Genomic DNA, 11,378 nt, shown 5'->3' on the forward strand with positions numbered 1-11,378 from the left:
AGACTTGGGATAAAAGTGTAGTAAAAACAACAACAGCAACAGCAAATTTGGGCACCTCACTGTGACCCGGCTTCACGGGTCGTGGAGAGGGAGTCCCCATCTTAGAAGAGGAGTAAGGGTGACAGAATTTGCAAACTCTGTCAGCATAGACACTGGCAATCTTAGATGCTGCAAGCTTCACAACCTTCACAGACTTGCACCTAATTAGGTAAGTAGCCTGAAATCTGTGCAGTTAGTTTGGTTGGAAAGGATTTCATACCATCTTGCAATGAGCCTCCGGGGTGCTGTAGTCAAGACCCATTTTGAGAAAACACCTATTATGTGAATGTGACTGGATTAGGAGTCAGAATCCCATGAATACTCCCATCTCGTGGACTCCCCAGACTGGCTCAGGGGGTAGCTACCTGGCAAACCAAATTTGACTTAGCGGACTGATTCAGACTCAAATGTGCTGAGAGCCCTACCTAATGGGGATGAATGTTGGGACTTGGAGGGCAAAGGAGAATGTTGCCCTCAAAAGCTAAGAGATCTCGGAGCTTCTGAGACCAGGGACATGGCCAGTCATGTGCAAATTCACGCTGGTGCCAGGACGAAGGAGAGTCATCCAGACAGTTCTCACTTCCCCCACACAGAAGAATTGCTGCCGACAACTCTTGTCACTAGAGATTAGGGAACAAACTCTGTGGTTCTGCTTCTGCTTGCCTACGGGAGGGGTCTCGGGTGAGGTTCCACTCCGACTGTTGCCTCACCCTAGAACTGTATAATCTAGGGACTGGGCTGGGGATTTAGCTCAGCGGCAAAAGCGCCTGCCTGGCAAGCGCAAGGTCGTGAGTTCCGTTCCTAGTACCGGAGAAAAACCAAAAAAAAAAAAAAAAAAATCTAGGGACTCCCAGGGAGAGAAACGTTGCCTGACACCTGCCCTGTTCTGCTCTTACTCATTCCCACAGACAATCCAATCAAAAGAATGAATCAGAGGAGAAAAACTCAGCCACTATCCCATTGTCTTGGGTGTGTAAAATCAAGGAGGCTCTTAGAGGGATTTTGATTGGTTCTAGTTGCAGCCCATCCCTGCTAACTCCCTAGAGAATAGGAGAGCTGAAAGAGCTGTGAGCAGAAAAGCCTCAGACATCACTCCATTTCCAAGTATAAATGAGTGTGGGGCACCCGAGGTCCCGTGCCTTGATGGAATAACTCATAGTAATGCCACATAGGAACATCACAACCCCTGCTCTACCGCATCTATCTAGTGTCTGCCAAAAGCCACCTCACACGCTGGCTTATCATGCACAGATCACAGGACTGGACAGAGTGCCTCAGCGGGTACTAGACTCCTGTTACTACCTGAGCCTGCATCACTTAGCAGAGTACAAGTCTTTTAGGACCCTAACACAGAAAAGGCCAGAGACTTCAAACAATTAACAAAGACAGTGACTGCAGGAAACAGCTGTCAATTGATATGGCCACCATTGCTAATGCAGAAGAATCCACACAGTTCAGATCTTCCACACTACTGATGGCATCACAACTGCCTGAACTTTTAGGGGACCTCTACCCTTGCATGGTCTTCATAAAGAGGAAAAGAAAAGAAGAAAAGAAAGAAAGAGACCCAAGACTCCAGCTCAGAAACTCAGAGGCCATGGAAGCCAGAGGAGATGAGGGATTCAAGAATTCAGTATCGTTGGAAACCCATAGCTCAGGCACATAATATTATCTTGAAATGAAGCTATTGGACATAGAAATTGCGTGGCTGTTGGCAGTGTACTTAGCTTTGGTGGCAGCAAACAGAAGACAAATATTCAAGAATGAAATGTTGATTTGAGGGAGGATCTTCCTCAATTTGAGTCCCAAGTCTATTCCTTATCATTTGAATGAAACAGTAATATTAACTGAACTTCTCCAAACTAAGTTTTACAGTTAAAATAAAGTGTTAATTTAGAATTTTTAGGGAGTTGACAGATAATGCAGCAAATTGACAATAAATTAATACTGTTTATTATTATTATCACCAATAATATTTGCATAAGTGAATCTCATTGGAAGCACAGTATTTGGTAAAATGGTGCTTTTCCCTTATGAGTTTTTTTTTTTGGTCAGAACTTTAGTTTATGTCACAGTTTGAATAATTATGCTTTTATTTACTCTTATCCACCTATTATCTTGTCATTATCATGCAATTAACTCTATAATATGATATAAAATAGATAAGAAATAAAATATGTCTTTGCCATTGCTAGGAAGGAAAAATAATTATGCGTGATGTCCCAGACAACTCTGAAAAAAAGATTCCATGCTTATAAGAAAGAAAACCAGCCTCAGACCTCCATGCTCTGACTTAATATCACTTGTAGGTCTATTGTTCTACTGTTCAACTAGAAGAATTTCGCAGGGCAACAACAAAAGGGAAGTCTACTCTATGACCATAAAGAAAAGAAGAAAAAAAACAAAGTCATGCCACAATCCAGTCTGAATACTAAAAAAACAAACATTGTGCAAATCTCAAATTTTCAAACATCCTCATCCCAGCTAATATATGTGACTGCAGCCCCTTTTTTTAATTAAAGATCTAGTTTCTTTCTAGTCCCTCCACTCTGGATATTGAGATATCCTATTGTAAAATTCCTCCTGCATTCTGAAAACTCCCAATTTAGAGAGAACACCTGCTTCATTAGACTGTGCTCTACCAAAGCCTAAAGCTCCATATGTCTCCCTGAACACCAAGTTTTAACCTGTGTGTGTTCCCCATCACTGCTCAACTAGAGGTCCATTTTTATAGCCTTAGTTGGGACAGTACTAAGGACAAATAGAAAATGATATTGTTGGCATAATGTGAACTTGTTTTAACTTGGTAACACTTCCGGATTAGACATGCAGTCTAGGCTAAATATCTTCTCTCAGATAGTGTGACAGAGACTTTAGAGTGTATTTGCACTATTGCATGAGCTCTGTCTTGTAGATAGTTGATGCTAAGGCTTATTAGCTTATTACTTCATTAATTTAGTATTTTATCCTAAACAGACACTTGTTACCTTTTTGTTGAATTCTGATTTTTTTATGTGAATTTTCCACTCACTGTTGTCAACGAGGAAAAAGCTTGCAGTGAAATGGGATAATCTTTGTGTCTGAGGTTTAGAGGAAGTCGATTCAGCAGGAGGGGGCTTAACAGCTGCAGCCTCAGGAGTTCCAAATATAAAGTAGTACGTTAGAGATATTCAGGCCTGAGTTACAGCCTGTGGAGTCTAACAAGTAAAGATGAATATGAAGATCTCGCGGGACTGCATTTTTTTTTCTTCCACATGTACTACCATATTCACTTCAAATGTTTTGTTTCTATCTCTTTTTACCTTTATTCTCTTTCACATCCTCATTTTTCTAACTCAAACAAAGTGAGATTTTAAATATTGTGTTCCAAAGCAACCTCCTCATTTTTTCTAACATACTTGGTATCGTATCACAGTGTATATTTAACAGGCATCCAAAGGAATGCTTCAATTTAGAACATAAATGAGGTAAAGGGCATGGGGTGTTAGTGATGGTTATCCAGGCAAACTGTCTACTAGGAAAGAATATTGAAAACTATAAACTGTTCTTACATTTTTGTTTGTCTTTCATGTTAAGAAATGAAATTACTGTTTGAACTAAAATTATTCCATGCCTACTATTTATATCTAAAGGAATAAGTTTTCCACATTATTCAAATATTGGCTTAGAAGTAAATTCTTTCAGCTTGGTGAAAATAAATGAAACATTAATTATTACATCCCTGATGCCTGAAACAATTTAGCAACCTTATCAATATGCCTTTTGGGCAAATCACTCCAGCGATTCTATGATTAACTAAATGCTGTGGATAGGCAACTTTTGCCTGAACTTGTAGATTGCATTATTAATTCCATATAGATTCTTTATTTTCAAACCAGCTACCAATATTTTCTCATTTCTAACCAAGTATTCAAAATTAATCACCTCTCTGCCGCAGCATGTTTTGTGACATGACAGTAATGTGTCTGCCATACCCAATCAGGTGAAACAGTATTGTAAGCCAGGGGGTTCAAAGATGGGGCTTTAAAAATTAATGAGCAAAGGGAGTAAAACATGTACGCTTGCAACCTTCCCTTTCTTTGAAGGATCTAAAGAGGACATATGGAAACACCATTTTCTTCAAAGACAGTTATTTAAATTTCAAATTGACTGTGTTACATTGCTAAATTTTAGATAAAAGTAAGTATCATGTACTCAAGTTATCAATGTCTTTAAAAGTGAAAAATGCTCGTTCTGTAATCTTCCTTAACTCAGTTCACTCAACTTTTTATGAAATACTTTTGCCATTTAATACACTTCATTTTGTCAAGTTCTCCAAAAATGTTACCCTTGTATGCTCATTTTTTCTATGCATTTTATTCACATGCAAATGGAAGATACAGGATAAATATAAAAAACGTTGCTGCAGATATAAATATAGAGATATAGATATAGATCCATTCATTTTAAAGGAGATTATAATAACAAAGATTGATGTGTTGACAATACATGTCAAATAAAATCTATTATACTATGTAAATGAAATTTTATTTTAAGATTTTAGAACATGTGGGAAGAAGTATAATATTAAATCCACATATAATGTGGATAAGATACATATTATCTCCATAATACAGCAACTTATCAATAAATGCAGCTGATTAAATGCAAATAAGTACAGTTAAAGTGGCCATAAAAAATTTTAAAAGTCCAAAGTAATGTTTCCAAAAGAAGACACAAAAGGAGGAGCATAAACAACAAAGAGCAGAGGAAATCAATACAACAGTTAGTGAGCTAGGAAACCCACAGTCCACCAAATTAACAATTACATTTTATGTTATGAATACCCAACTAAATTTCAAAGAATATAAGAATAGATGGAGAACAAAACACCAACTCCATTCTGTGTAGTCCATTACATGAGCCACTTCTAAATATTTTTAAATACAAAGTAAAAGCAAAGTATAATAAAATCACAGCATGAAAAAAATTGATCATAAAATACTACTATGTTATGCTTATAAAAAAAAGAGTCACACAAAAATAAAAAGCATTATTTCAAAATTACTAAAGATATAATTCTTTCGAGAAAAAATAGTAATCCTAAAGATGACAGAAATACAATCTACAATCATAATTGGATATTTTAACACTTCCTTTTCAATAACCAACAGGAGAAAAGGCCATATGTCGGTAAGACTACAGAAGATGTAAAACATCATGAATCAACTTGTGCTAATGGCTTGTTACACATTACTAAACCAAGAGAAGAAAATATACATATTTTGAAATGTATATATTACATTCAATTATATCCAAAAAACTACATATTTTTCTTAAACAAAAAATAGTAAATATTTCAGGATTATGAACTGTTCAAGTAAAATATTACTGAAGGGCACCTATCAATAACATAAATAAATGGGTGAGACTGTATTCCAAAGACATTTGATTCGCAATAGCAAGCAGCCAGCTCATGGGCTACACCTGGCCAAACGTAAAGTACACTTGATGGTGAAACCAAAAAGCAAGTTTTAATAAATCCCAAAGGACAAAAGTCATACAAAGTACATTCTCTTTCCACAATATATTAAAATCAATTATGCTAAGATATAGAATAGTTTCAATTTTCTGATACTTAAATATAGCCATGGATCAAGGAAGAGCAAAGACAACCTGATGTGCATGTTTAGGAAAGATCTGTATCCTGCAAGATCCAAGATTTTTCAACAAAATGCAGGCCCTCTTTGACTTTTGTTGAGGTAATGTCTTGATGAACTCATCACAAGTGGGAAATATTTTTAAGCAAAAAAAATGGATTTACTGCATTTTACCAACTGAACATACTGGAACCCTTGTGAATGGAATTAGTGCCCTTATAACAAGAGGTCAAGGAGCTTGCTTACGTTTCTTCTCCCATCCGAGGATAGAATCTGGATGACAGCTCTCATAAGAACTGGATTGTACCAGCAACCTGAACTCAGACTTTAAGCTTCTCTACTGTGATAAGTATATTTCTATTGGTTATAATCCACTCAATCTATGGTATCTTTTAATCACAGCCTCAATTCACTAAAAGGTTAAAACAAGCTTATTTTACAGCTGGAGGCAAAAAATGCTATAAACAACATAGAAAATTATAACTCAGACATAAAATTTAATTACACTCTTGTTTAGCCAAGAAACATGAAGACATATCTATAGAAAAATTTTGTATGGATCAATAACAGTTTATTCATGATAGAAAACTAAAATAATCATATTATAATACCAATGTTAACAATTTATAATATGTACATACATTGAAAAATTAGCCCTTATAAAATAAAGTATTGACAGAAGAAACAGATTAATATTAAAATATTCATTTAAAGAGAAAAACACAAAAAGTATATATAAGTGTGAAGTTTCTAACCTATTATAATAGAAATCTGTGGTTTCTTAGCATGAGGAAATTACTGTAAGTGGGGATGGAGGAAATTCCTGAGGTAGTATCAATATTGCATATCATGCTTTGGGTAATAGTTTCATGACAACCTATATTTGTCAAAATTTCTAAATCCATACACTTACACTTGAATGTTTTTGTACCAAAGATTGCACCAACACAAAAGTCTCTAGTGAAAAGTGTCCACTGCAAATTTGAAACTGCTTTAGAGCAGTTATCCTGATGATAATACTCATTAGACATGGTTTTTAATTAATTGTAATCTTTAAAATATACTCATTCACTAGTAGCTTCTATAAAAACACAGGAAATTTAAAACTGTAAATTTAAAACTTTTATCTGATGTATAAGTAAATATCAGTAGCAGGGCACTCAGATCATCTATGTGATAAATCAAAGCTAAAAGTTCAAACCAAATAAAAACAGCACCAAAAATATCACTGAAGGACTTGTTTCTAAAGATTTTATTTATAATCCACATTTGATTACTTGACAACTAACAGCAGTTTTCTTAGATGTGTTCTCTTTTAAGTATTATGTCCAGAGATTTCTGTATTTCCCATATTTTCAGCTTAATAACAATGCATTCAAGGATGTAAGCTTTTTACACTCTAGGGAAATACAGTCCACTGAAGAGACAACTAAAACTGGTAGTTACATAAATATGATTTCAAGATTAATCATTTGTTACATTATATATTAAGTACTGCATTAAAGTGAAAACAAAACTGAAATATTGCTCACTTTTAATTTGAGACTAATAATGAAAAGTTAGATACCTAATTTGAGATTCCATTGACAGTAACTGTCACTCAGATTCCTAAGATCCTGGGCACGGGTTGTTTTTTGGCATAAGGGCCAACTTATTAATTGTCTTTGCTGAATAGCGATTGATTCTTCCGCTCTGGCCCAAATCGACAACTTGGTCATGCTTATCATTCAAGTTTGATCTGACTTATAACTCCGCTATCATCAAGCAACAGTTAGCACTGTCATTAGAATATAATGGTTAATTAATTATATCTGTTGGGAGTTAAGATCTGCTTCTGTAGCAAATATGTTTAACACTGCAAACAGAATGCTATTACATTTCCTCTGCTTTAAAAGTAAGCCATGCCAGGGGCTGGGGATTTGGCTCAGTGGCACAGCGCCTGCCTGGCAAGCATGAGGTTGTGAGTTCGATTCCCGGTACTGGAAAAACAAACAACCGACAACAACAAAAAAAGGTAAGATATGCCATGTTCTAAATTTCCCACATACAAAATATTGTTTATTCTTTTTTGTGACCAAAACCTTCAGTTCAGTTCAGTGCAACAATAATTAATTTATCAACTACCAGTTTGTAAAGAACTATCATTAGACTGCTTATGTCATGTTATCTATTCTTTGACGGTTCAAAAGGTTTTGAATCAATTAAATGCATTCATTAATATCATAGTGAAGTTGAGATGATAGCTACATTACAAATACATAGAAATTGCATGTTTGTTTCGTAAAGAACATAGCACATATAGTAGCAAGCCAATATATATTACTTTTCTTCTCTGTTGTTTGCCCACAATCTTTCCTTGCTCCCTGATATTGTGCCTTCCTACTCTTTAACTTTTTGAACTCTAAGTTCTCATGCAATTGAGAATTAAAATTTACTATTGTGTGTATAAATAACAGTTTTCCTTCTGTGGCAACTACACTTTAAGTTAAAGGAGTGATTCTTCTATCATGGAGTTGAAAGTGTCTGTATATCCCATTTATCTTGGTTGCACCAGTATCCAGCTCAATATACACTACTTAGTGAAACACTGAGGATCAGAGGAATTGATGAGTGAGAATATTTTTCACTGAAATGCAGTGTAAGGCTATCCACATGCTGCCAAATTCTATGAGGTATCTACGATGGCTATTAGCAAAGGGCATATGTAACCACCATAAAAGTTAGATTTCTGAGATTCAATGCTACATTCCACATTTTGCACTTAGTAAAACCTACTTATTTTGTTCCAATTTGGCCTACTTTCCACTACTGAAATTTGAATCAATGCTTTGATTATATTCTTAATTTGCTTTGTATATGACATTTGGCCTAAATATAAGAATTTACTAAACAAACATTATCTTACTCAAATATCACAAGACCCATATGGTCACCTATAGTCTTAGCAGTAAGGCACAGTACAGACAAGCAGGAACTCATTACTGAACTGTCCTGGAGAGCCTGACCTGTTCAGAGGAGTTGGGCAGGGATCCCTACTGGCCTTCTGGGTTTCACATGGAGCTTCCTGTATTCTTAGAGATGCTCATCCAGGGACAAACTGAACACCAAAAGGATGTTCCACCAAGAAGTCAAATGAAGAAAATGAATGACAGACACAGAATGTATTCATTTATAAAGCAAACATCTTTCTTTCTCTAAGACTAACCATAGGTTTCCTTCATATTGGACCTCCTACTCATCACTAGGAACAAAATGGTGAGGAACACAAGCTTTATTCACAAGCTGTATTGCCAGGGAGCTTAAAATCTTCCTTGATTTAAAGTTTTAAAAATAATACATTTAGAAAAGGAACAGTGAATGCTTTTTTTTTGACCAATTTTGCATGCTTATGTCTGGCAATCTGAACAACTAATTTGAGGACACCAACATGCAATATAACAACCATTGTTGAATTCCTACCATCTTGTTTTATGAAATTCTGTATCGTTTCTAACTTTTTATTAGTTTTTATTCTCTTTAAAATAAAAAATAATAATACCTTTAAGAGAATGACGTGGTCTCTCCTATAAAAGTCTCACAAGTAAGGAGTATATCAGAATAGTGGAAATTAAAGTACTAGGATTTGTAATTTAAATGATCAAAAAGAAGAGTGGGAAGTGAAGCTAGCATTGTATGATATCGTGATGATACCTGTTTTGGTGAGCAATATGTTGTATAATGTCAACCTTTGCAAACATATTAATATGTCTTCCCTTTTCTAGTGTTTCAGTGTTTATTTCATATGAACATTAAACCTTTGAAGTGTCACATGGAGCACTGAGATGATGCTGTGCATCCTGGAGATGAAATCAAATGAATCAGGACAGTCCAATGTCACTTTTGTCATGTAAATCTCACAATTCACCCACTTGTTTTAAGGGGTTTGGAATTACTTATTACTAGAAAAAGCATATCCAGGTGTTTTCATCAGTTGATAACTTTTTCAGTAAGTCTTTATCAGATATAAAAAAAGGAAATAAAAGGAAAAGGAAGAGTACTGTGTGAAGTAGACAAAGGAAGAAAAGATGAGAAATGGAAACAGAAAAAGGGAAAGGAGAGTGGGAGAAAGGGCCAGAAGAAGTGGGGACAGGGAAAGGGAGGGAGGGAAGCAGGAAAGAGGGAAGAGAGTGGGGAGGAAGGGAGTTTGTCATGCTTCCAGGTTTATTTACTACAATCTCAGAGCGACCCATACACGTGAAGACTAGAAAACTAGAAACCCAAGAACAGATTTAGAACCCCTTTAAAAGTATATGTTTTCAGGTCAGTCAACTACTGTGGCAAAATTTTGATGCAATTTCAGCTTTGTATCTCTGATTAACTGACCTCCTGGTGGCTCTGAACCCTCCTTTTCTCTGTCATGGTGCTTTACTCCACAATTGCAGTAACTGAATATGGGTCAGCTACCAACACGCGTTAGTACTTCAGCAGTTTATGTAAATAGTCAATAACCAGTTTTAAAATTTTATCACCACCAGAAACAATAAACAGGAGCTCATTTATTGTAGAATCATGTTTATTCTCTTAAAATCTCCAGAGATCCTGGCATAGAGTTGAATTCAAAAACTTTTATAAGTGAGCACTGACTTCAGCATTTATACACAGATTGTAAAATTGGCCCCAGAGTTTTGACCACCCCTCACTCTCTCACTTTGCTGTCTCACTTTGTAGTTCGCTGCCACACAGCTACTTGGCCTGAACAAGCTGCTTTACACTGTGGGATTTTATTGCTTGGACAAGAAAAGTGTACTCTCTGTGTACTCCCCCTCTCACTCTTGAGAATTTTCCAGACTTGTCTGACTATGACAGCAGTAGCCTGAGCAAGACCTGGCTTATCTCAAACCAAGCTAAATTGGGGAGTAGCTATGACCATTCTAGTCATGCTACCCAAAGGCACATTACATGAGTCAAGAGCTGGCCCACCTATAGAACTCTGAGGAAGCTCAAGCTTGATTAGCCAAAGCATGGACCAATCCCCACCTAAGCAGGCTGTGTAAACAATCAGTGCTTATTGGTCTATGCTGATGAGGTTTTACAGTGATTTTCTACTCAGTATTAATGTGGCAATTGATTACTCATATAGGTCCAAAGACATTGAGGTGTATTTTTTCTTTTGACCTAGATAGGAAAAGTGAAAGCCTTTCTGAATGAAAACATTAAAACCATTCTAGATTTTGAAAAATTTGCATTTAGAAATAAATCTAACTTGAAATCAACATATTAATCTACATTTAGGGTATTACTTGGGATGTCAACCACGTAATACAGAAAATGGGGAGGAATCGGTACATATTTCAGATGAAGATAAGTGGGAAAAGAAGAATGACAATGCTGCAGAGCAAAGCACTTGGAAGGAGACAGGAGGGAGATAGATTCTCAGACTCACATTGATTTTGGGAAGGCTGGGTGTGTATGTTTCTTCTGTTGCTCCAGAAAACAGACTAGGGGCAAATCTACACCAATGTGTATCACAGAGAGATATCAGGTAACTAAACGGCAGAACTCAGTACTATAAATTAAATGTACTCAGAAATTCAGTATAGGAAGTTCTTGCCAAAAGTCAAGAATGGGGGGCTGGGGATTTAGCTCAGCGGCAAAAGCGCCTGCCTGGCAAGCACAAGGTCGTGAGTTCGGTTCCCGGTCCCGGAGAAAAACCAAAAACCA

Source organism: Chinchilla lanigera, unplaced genomic scaffold, assembly GCF_000276665.1.
Source record: "Chinchilla lanigera isolate Chin_1 unplaced genomic scaffold, ChiLan1.0 scaffold00002, whole genome shotgun sequence".
In the NCBI taxonomy this organism is placed as follows: domain Eukaryota; kingdom Metazoa; phylum Chordata; class Mammalia; order Rodentia; family Chinchillidae; genus Chinchilla; species Chinchilla lanigera.